Source organism: Eumetopias jubatus, unplaced genomic scaffold (assembly GCF_037043125.1).
Source record: "Eumetopias jubatus isolate StellerSeaLion01/CBP00866 unplaced genomic scaffold, mEumJub1_p1.0 scaffold_12, whole genome shotgun sequence".
NCBI lineage: Eukaryota > Metazoa > Chordata > Mammalia > Carnivora > Otariidae > Eumetopias > Eumetopias jubatus.
The window spans coordinates 17978327-17989417 of NW_028274818.1; the positions used below are offsets into that span (position 1 = coordinate 17978327).

General features: G+C 31.6%; 1 pseudogene; it reads right to left on the minus strand.

Annotated features, from left to right (window-relative positions):
• Positions 1-2165: 2165 nt before the first annotated feature.
• LOC114210523 (U6 spliceosomal RNA) lies at positions 2166-2263 on the minus strand (annotated as a pseudogene).
• Between the last annotated feature and the right edge of the window lie 8828 nt (positions 2264-11091).

Consider the following 11091-nt stretch of genomic DNA (forward strand, 5'->3'; position numbering starts at 1 on the left):
AATTTCATCTCCAACATATTTTATTGTTGTCATTGTGATTGGTTGTCTAATAATACTGACCTCTTAAATAATATAAAATTTGTAGAGATTGCTGAGCTCAATTCTACCTTTATGGGCTACTACAGATATACTAAAGTGATAAAATTGGCCTGCCTATACGTTCTATTTTCCAAATGTGCTAATTCTCTAGCAAATAGATATCACTGTTGCTCAATATAATTCCTTAATTCTACACAATATACTATTAGAATTGGAAGAGAAGTAACTATACCTAGAGAGAAACAGCTCATCCTAGTTTATTTTAATGAGACTAATAAAATATTGATATCCAAGTCAGACAAAAATATTATAAGAATAGGCAACCACAAACCCAAATATTCATGAATAAAAGAATATATATGTAAATTGATATAAAATAAAATATTAGCAAATCAAGTCCAGCAATATATAACAGAAACAAGTCATTACCAACTTGGATGTATCCTAGGATATAAATATGTATTAAGGCTTAAAAAGCAGTTTATATAATCTCCCATATATACAGATTAAAAACAAATGCTCATCTTGATAGATACACAAAGAAGTAATTACTACAATTAAAGATAACATCCAATGAAGGACTGAGAACAAAACTAGAAATAAAATATAGAAGGGCACGTTTGTGGATACAAGGTACCTTTTTAAAAATACCACTACATTCATATTAAAAGTTCAAAATCAGAAACAAAGCTAGATGTTCATTCTCATCACTTTTATTCATTATTATACCACTGCACATAGATAGTTGGATGTATTTTGTTGAGGATGTGGGGTATCAGAAACTCATCACTGATGATTTAAACTGGTACAGCTATTTTGGAAAAAGATTTCAAAGGAATATTTTTTGGGGATTGAGAAACTGATTGTAAAATATATTAGGCAATAGAAAGAGCTAAGAATAGTTAAGGGTCACTTGAAGATTAAAAAAAAGATCTATTTTTTAGTATGTTTCATGTTGCAGTATGATTTTTGACAAAAGTGCCAAGGTAATTCAAAGGAAAAAGGAAAACCAGTACAGTATGGATAGAATGTATATTAATGAAGCAGAATACAGAATCCAGAAATAGACCCACTGACCCAGTAGTGTGACAGGAAGATGAACGGGCATTACAAAGAATTATGGAGAGGATAGACTTTTCAATAAGTGACACTGGTATATCAGTGTAACCACATTAAAAAAGGAAAATAAAACAAGTTGTTTTTTTGCTTTTTACTTTATCCCCAAACAAAAAATAAATTCTGAGTTGAATAAATAAACATGAAATAACAAATACAAAGTTTTGATAATATAATATTGGAAGATACCTTCATTATGTTAATAAGAGAAAAAATATTTAGATAAGACTGAAAAGACAATCTTTTCATAATGGAAGAGTTCAAGAATGCAATTCAAACATATGAATGCATTTGAAGCCTCTGTTTCTTTCACACCCATCAACATTAAATTGACCAAAACAAATAATCTGGTCAAACCCAAAGTCGAGAGGTAATGAAATGCAATCTTTCATCATGAGGCCATGGCAAGCATTTAGATGTATAATACCTACTGTGGAGTGAAAAATCAGGATCAATAATTCAGTCAACTACATCTTGAACACAAGGTAGAAAGAAAACATTGGCATTCATTTATTTCTAACCAAATATTATATTTTTGCAGTAGTAAATTTTTCATTCATTTTTTTAAAAAATCATGATACCGCATTTGACAAATCAATGTATTTACTAAACAATGAGTTGGGAAGCACAACTATAACATAAGCATAAAATTTCTCTCTAGTAGAACCAAACAAGATTTTTAGACACTGCACACTTAATTTGAAAACTTTGGAGAACAAATTTATCCAAATTGGACAAGGACACATTCCAAGACTTAAGGGAAAAAAAAATCAAGTGTTGTATAATATTTCTCAACTCATATATAAATATTCTATTTACAGTTCCTAAAAACATAAATGTTCTATTTTTTTTTCAGGTGTAACTCAGCTTCATTTACATGTCAGAGTTTACTTTACAGAAATATTTTTCTAGTTAAATATTGCAATTTCATGATTCAGTGTCTCACATTGTGCTTTTAATCATATTGTTTTTTCCAGGTAAATCTGTAAAGGGTTCACTGGGGAACTGCACAAAATATTGAACACTTCACGAATTTGCACGTCATCCTTGTGCAGGGGTCATGCTAATCTTCTCCAATTTTTAGTATATGTGCTGCTGAAGGGAGTACATAAATGTGTTAATTTGACATGTGTAGTTTTAGCAATAATTACCATATTTCAGCTCAGTATTTAAAAAAGTGTTTTTTACTAAAACTACAAAATATACTTATGTATAATATTAATGCTTTGTCTACAAAATATAATTCTAATCTGTCTTCCATTTACCCAATAACTTTGCAATTATGAAAATTTACTGTGTTTCGAAGCAAAGTGATCTGGCAAGATACCTCATATGTATATTTTGGATGAATATAGGTAAAATATTCAAGTGATCTTAACATTAACTTAAATTAATTATAACAATTGTCTATATTTATATGAAACTTTGCAATGAAATGAGAAAATAAACTGTGCAGATGGGAAAATTGAATTAAATTGATTATCTACGTTAGCTACCCACCTTAGCCCTTTGTGCCAAAATTCAGAACATCACATTGGCTATATAAGACTAACTTTAAATTAAATATTATGCAATTTTAATCAACAGCCATTGAGATTTCAATGGCAGCAAGAGATACAAGTAACTGTGTTTTTAGGATTCACCTTAAATTATAAAGGAATATTATAGATCTCAAATGTTTTCTCTAGTGACGACTTTTTTGTTGTTGATACCACAACTACTGCCTTCATGTATGAAGGCAAAAATGACTACCTATAAAAATATATGGGCTGAACATTTACACACATACACAGACATAGTATATACATATTTACACAAATATATATACAGCAGAAAAGAAAAAAGGAAATATATTTCATTTTGCACATTTTTTCTGATTTGAAGAAAACAGCATTGTAGAGATACAATTTTTTAAATTAATAATATGCTCCACAGAGCAGAATGAATCAAAGAGTCAGTATTTTCAATTTTATTAGCCAAAATACAAAATGAAATCTTGAATTAAATAGCTGACAAGTAAAAAGTGATAAGAACATTTGAAAAATCATTTGTCAGAAAAAAAATAACAGTATCACTTGACAAACAGGTAAGGAAAATAAGTTAATTAAATGCATAAATACACACCAGGTAAAATTATTATTTTTAGATATCTATTTTTAGAGTAAGATAATGTATATAAAATGTTTTTTGGAACAATTTTAATGTTTTTATCCTTTTTTATTAAGATCATTTTTTAGAAAAGTTTTAAGGTCATAACAAAATTGAGGAGAAGTTACAGGGATTTCCCAAATACCTCCTGCCTTCACACATACCTTGTCTTCTCCATTATTAACATTCCCCACCAGAGTAGTACATTTCTTACAGCTGATGAACCTAAACTGACACACCATAATCACTCAAAGTCCAAAGTTTACATTATAGTTCACTTTTGGTTTTAACATTCCATGGAATGTTAATTTATTGATAAATATATAATGATATGTATTCATCATTAAGTACCATACAGATATTTTTATCATACCAAATATTCTTTGTGCTCTACCTAGTCATCCCTCTACTTCCCCCAACCCAAACCTGGCATTCCCCAGTATTTTTTACTGTCTCCACAGTTTTGCCTTTTCCAATATGTCATGTAGTTGGAATCATACATTATGTAGTTTTTCCAGACTGATTACTTTCACTTTGTAATGGGCACTTAGAGTTCTTCCATGACTTTTCATGGACTGATCGTTCATTTCTTTTTGTACTGAATAATATTCTATTGTTTAGATGCACCACCGTTTATTATCTATTCACCTACTGAAGGATATCTTGGTTGCTTCTAATTTGGCAATTATGAATAAAGCTGCTATAATCATTTGTGTGCAGATTTCTCTGTGGACATAAGCTTTCAACTCCTTTGAATAAACTCCAAGCCTCCTTCTAACAATTGTATGATTGAACTTCGAAGACTTCCAATAGCCATTTGAGCCTGAAAGTGGATTTACCCACAATCTTTGAGGTGCCTCCATGTCCAGCTAACAAACTGATGTAGAGATTTTGATCCAGAACCACCTAGATAAAATAATTATTGGATTTCTCTCCTACAGATACCATGGAAGAAAAAAGTTTATTATTTTAAACATTGTTTAGAATACTTTGTTACATAGCAATGGATAACTAATGTGTGTGATATTTTAAAATTTAGTCAACACATATTTCTTGAATACCTCCTGAATGCCAGACATTGTTCAAAGTACCACAGATTCAATTGTCAGGAAAAAATATGATAACTGATTTCATTTTGATAATTTCTTTTTTTCTTGATCAGAATTTCTTGCTTAGTTTTAATTTTCCTTTGAATAAAGTTTTAAATATATACCTTAGTAAATGAAAACAATTAAGTGTTTAATGTGAGACAGATTTCATATTAACTCATTTCTTTCATAACAATATTTTGAGATAAAAATCTGTGCCAATACTAGATTATTGCATATAAATACCAAATTCACACTTCTATACTCTGAAATTCCAGGGCTAGGCTATGCAAGCTTGTTTAAGCTTTAATGGCTGGTTCTTTATGAAATTTTGCCAATATGGGGCACTTTAGAGAAACTAGAAGGCAGGAGGGAATAGGAAGGGATATACTTCTTCCTGTTTTCTCAGAGTTCTACTGAATGTTGCCTTAGCAATACTCCACATTAGTAGAGAAAGTTGATTCCACTCTCCACCTGTGCTTGTTAATCCCAGAAACAGCCCTATACTTACTCTTTAGAACTGCCAACATCAGAAACACATCCTGAGAGGTCTAGGTTTTTTACCTGCAGGGCCCTTCTCCAAAAGTCTAGGTTCTTATAACTCCAACTCACACTTTGTTTTTTTCTCCTAGTTTGATCATGGTTCTTCCTAGGAGTTACCATTTGTGTGTTACTTCAATGTTCAATATTCAATATTTCTTTCAGTTATCCAAAACTTGTAAACAATTCTTAACATTAATTTCTCTTTCTTAAAATGCTTAGTGTGGTTTCTGTTTTCTAAGTGGACCCCAAATATTGTAGTATTTGTTTTTTCTCATGTCGCTCAAGGTCATAGAATATCTGAGTGGAACTGCTGAGTTGAAACTCAAGTGCTGAGGCCAAAGACTCTTGCATTTAATGAGTAATCTCTTTTCTTATGAGTTGTAATATATAGTTTTCTCAAAATTATTAGTTTCAGATATTCTGAATTTAAAAAAATGATAATCTGCTTTAGATCTGAGATAAATCAGATTTATAAGAAGCAGAAATTTTACCCAATATCATGTATTACTCCTGATTTTGAGAACATGGGTAGCTGTGAAGCAGAGGTAAAATTGAAGTCAGTAACAGCCAACTCAGCCTCCCCATTTCTTTCTTGCAACATTAGTATGAGATGTGGACTAGCCTTTAAATGTGAGGTTAACAAAAGATACTTTACACAAAAAGGGAATATTTTATTTAAGAAACCTCTTCCATTTTATACTCAAATAATTGCACTATTTAATGATATTTTGCAAAGAGCCAACAAATAAATCTATACATTCCAGATTTATTTTCCATAAAAGTTCTAGAGAGAATAGGTACATTCTGTTTTTTAATTTCTTTTTTTGCTATTTTAATTAATTTTTAAAAATTATGTTCAGTTAGTGAACATATAGTACATCATTAGTTTTTGATGTAGTATTCAATGATTCATTAGTTGTGTATAACACCCATTGTTCATCACACATGAGCCCTCCTTAACACCCATCACCTGGTTCCTGAACAAGTACATTCTATAAAAAGATATTCCATAGGTAAGGACTCTTTCACTTTTAAATACCATTAATGCTTTAATTATGAGTTCTGCCAATAGCATGTATTTAAGGGAGTTTTACTGGACCATTTTATTTCCCCTGGTCTGTCTCTAAAGAAAATTTAAAAATTTTAGTAGATCCACTACTAATGCTTTAGGTCTGTAGCTGATAGTTGCTTAGAAATTATTTTGTTTTTGTGATATGCTTGCCTTTTGTAATTTTAAGTGTATGGAACATGGAGTTATACTTTGTTGCAGCCTAATTCTTGCTTTGTTCAATTATACTCTCAGAATTTAAGCTGTTCTCATTCAAACCGTTGCTTTAAATTGTTAATACTTGGGATTCTTGTTAACCTCTATAAGATATTTTTAATTTTTAAATATGTATAAGATACACATATTTGTATGTATTTATGTATTTCTACACACATATTAATAGATATGGTTAGTGATAAGAAAACAATGAGCTTAATTGGATTTAGACAGAATATTGCTCATGGCACTGAAGAGAACATGAACTTCATGTTCACATTAGATTCCTTTGTCTTTCAAGCATGGGAATAACACAGAATGTGCCTAGATAGATGCTGAGTACACAGTGAGTGATCTGTGTCACAGTTGAGAAATAGTTTAGGGAACCCGATCTTACCAGAGACTGCTGACAAACTGCCCATACTTTGCCTATGAGAAACACTTTATTTTGTTTTATTTTATCTTACCTGGAGTATAAGCAAACCTCCTCCAGAAGAAGGAAGGAGACTTGACATGGATTATCTCCACATATAAATACATCTGTTCACTGACCCATATGGAGATACTCTTTCTAGCTTTTAAGGCCGTTAATGTCTAGAAGTGCCAGAGACATGGAGAATGATCTCCCAGCAGAGATACAGACTTGTAATATATACTGTAGAAAAGTGATATAGGCACATTTCCTGTCTTCTGGATCATCCATTACCTTGAAATTTATTCTACAAATATAACAATGTGCTTGAATATAATAATCAAGAGAAATCTTTCTTTTCAGAGCATATATTGGGGATCAGTTTAATCCTAGACTTCATATCGAATAATATTAGACTTTTAGAAAGCATGATAAGGGTACTCAGAAAAGGTGAGTAAAAAGAAAATCTTTATCTTATATCCACGTATCTCATTGATTAAGAAATTTGTTAAATAACACTACTAGAAAGTGACTGACTTTGATATTTGCCTTTGATATAGAAAGGAAAATACTTCATGATCAAAAATGACAGATGGAGAGGCACCAGGGTGGCTCAGTTGCTTAAACGGCTGCCTTCAGCTCGGGTCATGATCTCAGGGTCCTGGGATCGAGCCCCATATCGGGCTCCCTATTCAGTGGGGAGTCTGTTTCTCCCTCTCCCTCTGCCGCTCTCTTGCTCACGCTCTCTCTCTCTCTCTCAAATAAATGAATAAAATCTTTAAAAAAAATGACAGGTGGAGATCAACTTACTGTCTATGAATTTATGTATCATCTGTAGCTCCTGTGCTTTACCAGTAAAACTTTTTTATCTCTGTTATAAAATAATTCACATAACAACAGAATTTATGTTTGACAAATAGTATATGTTCTTTTCAACTTTATAATTCTAACATTTTCTTCAAAAGGCAATAAAATATTAAAGTAAAATATGCAAATACATCCAGAGACCTACACGTATATAGCATCCCCTAGCAACAGTGTGTTTGTACTTACTGAAATGCAAATCCCAGATGTTATTAAATACAAAAAGCCACATTTCTGACTTTGTTAAGAAAAATCTGAATTGTAAGAACCAGCAAGCACATAACATGGTTGGTGTCCCTGAATAAGAAATAAAAGCAATAAGAATTAAATTGCAATGTAACTGAGGGAAACCACATTAAGAATGGACTAACATTGGCATTGGAACACTTACTGAAAAAAACAAAACTAAAGCATGCATTCATACCTCATTTTTTAAAACTTTTTTCCCTTTTCTTTGACATTACATTTCTGGAGAAGAAGTAAGGGTGTTTCTGCTTTCCAGTTATAAGATAAATAAATAGTAGGGATTTAATGTACAACATTAAATGATACCTCCAGTTAACAGTGCTGTATTATATATAGAAAAGTGGTTAAAAGAGTAAAATCCTAAGAGTTCTCATTATAAGTAGAATTTCTTTTTCTTTTTTCTTTTATTTTTTTATATTGTATCTATACAAGTGGATGGATGTTAGCTGAACTTATTGTGATAATCATTTCAAAATATATGTAAATCAAACCATCATGCCCATACACCTTAAATCTATTCAGTGATGTAGGTTAATTACTTCACAATAAAACTGGAAAAATGTTTTTGCTTTTCTTGAATAAAATTAGAAATTTCTTAACTCCAAAATTCTGAATCCTAAAACTATTCCTGAATGATGAATTACTTGATCTGATTATTTTATTTTATTTTTAACAGTTTTGTGGGGTGCTTTTTTAAAAATTTTTTTATTAACATATATTGTTTGTTTCAGGGGTACAGGTCTGTGATTCATCAGTCTTACACAATTCACAGTGCTCACCATAGTACATACCCTCTCCAAAATTTTCAAATTGTAAAAGGCATTTACTTGTAATAGCTTAGAAAATTCAGAAAGAATAGTGATGGAGTTTAAAATAGTGGGCCTGGGTATAAGGCAATGGTGATCTTCATTAATTCTTGTACATATCATTCTTCTGTTTCTCTCTAATGGCTGAGGTAGGTACTATCTACTGGTGGTAAACTCTAGTAATCTTCCCCATCCTATATTGAATAAGATAATTTATTTAAGTGTTTTCACAGTATCTGAAATATACTAAAAATATTAATATAAATGTTAGTTTATTTTTTCCTCATTCTACTCTGTAGCCTCTCAAGAATGCATTCTAATGTTTTTTTCCTTGAATGCACAAACTATAATGGATTAGAGATATTTATATACAAATATTATTAGACTTATTTTATATAGGACTTGTGAATCTTCAGGTAACACTAAATACTTCTCCCAGGCACTTTAAAAATTTTTGTTTTTTAAATCAGCTTTATTTGTGTATAATTTACATAAATAAAAAGCACCAATTTTAAGTGTACAATATCTATTAATTTTTCCATAATGGCCTTGTACCTTGAAACTTTGCTAAACACATTGACCTTGCTACTAGCTCATTATAGTTTTGTTAGGATTTTTCTAGATAAAAATCATAACTGCAAAAAATATATATTTCCTTTGTTTTCCAATCTATTACATTTTTTTTTCTTTTTTTGTCCAGGAATAATTGACATACAACATTTTATTAGTCTCAGGTATACAATATAATGATTTGACATTTGTATACATTGCAAAATGGTTACCACAATATGTTTAGTTAACAGCTGTCACCATATATAGTTTACAAAATTTTTTTTCTTGTGATAAGGATTTTTAAGATCTACTCCCTTAGCAACTTTCAAATATGAAATACAGTATTCTAACTATAGTTACCATGCTGTACATTACATCACCATGACATTTATTTAACTGGAAGTCTGCACCTTTTTTTCCCTCTTTCTTGACCTTATTACACTGTAGCAATTCTGAATAATATGCTAAAAGCTGACTTCCTTGTCTTGTTCCAGACATAAAGAAAAAAACATTTAAATAAATATGAATGTTTGTTGTTTTAGGTTTATTTGTTTTTGCAGGTATGCTCAAATGTTTCTGCATCTCTTAAGACAAAAATATGCCTTTTTTTAGTCTGTTAATGTGGTTTCCTATTATTACTCTAACAAATTACCCCAAATTTAGTTTTAAGACAACACAATTCTGGGGCACCTGGGTGGCTTGGTCACTGGGCATCTGCCTTCAACTCAGGTCATGATCCCAGAGTCCTGGGATCGAGTGCCGCATCGGACTCCCTGATCGGCGGGAAGCCTGCTTCTTCCTCTCCCACTACCCCTGCTTGTGTTCCCTCTCTCGCTCTGTCTCTCTCTGTCAAATAAATAAATAAAATCTTTAAAAAAAACACACACAATACTGTGTTAAAACAACACAAATGTATTTTCTTACATCCTGGAGGTTGGAACCCTGACATGGATCTCACTGTGTTAAAACCAAAGTATCTTCAGGCTTTTGTTCCTGCTGGCAACTCTAAGGACAACTCTAAGGGTAAGTTCATATCTTCCAGCTTCTAAAGACTACATTTATTACCTTGGCTCATGGTCCCTTTCTCCATCTTCAAAACCAGCAACAACTGATCGAGTCTTTCTCATGCTATTTTACTCTGACACTCCTATTCTGTAGTTAAATCTCCCTTTACTTCCCTTATAAGGATACTTTTTTTTTAAATTTAGGGGCTACGTGTATAAATCAGGATAATCTTCTTATCTCATGTTGCCTCACTTAATCACATCTACAAAATCTCTTTGACCATGTAAGTTAACATAGTCGAAGATTGCAGGGATTCAGACACTGATATTTTGGTGGGAAATTCAGCCTATCACATGATAAATCAAACTTGCATTCCTGGGAAAAACAGTACTTGGTCATGATGTATTCTACGTCTTGCATTTTATTGATTTGGTATGCTATAAAATCAAATTGAGGACATTTGTGTCTATGTTCATGAAGGATATTAGTCTGTAGTTTCTTTTCTTGTGATGACTGTCTTGTTTTAGTATCAGGATAATGTTGTCCTTGTATAATGAGCTAAGGAATACTCCATCCCCTTCTGATTTCTGGCATAATTTATGTAGAATAGGTATTAGTTCTTTACATATGTTTGTTAGAATTCAGCACTATATAAAAAGTATAAATCAACATTACTGGGTGCCTGGGTGGCTCAGTTGGTTAAGCATTTACCTTCGGCTCAGGTCATGATCCCAGGTTTCTGGGATCCAGTCCAGTTTCAGGGCTCCCTGCACGGTGGGTAGTCTGCTTCTCTGCCCCTCTCCTGGCTGGTGTTCTCTCTTTCTCCCTCTCTCAAATAAATAAATAAATAAATAAAATCTTTAAAAAAAATCAACATGACTAAGTGTGACTTTACCAGCAATTCAGAATTCATTCAACATTCAAAATTCAGTCAATCAATGAAAGTCACTATGTTAGACAGAAAAAGAAACACTTTTATCTCAGTGATGCAGTAATTCACTTGAAAAA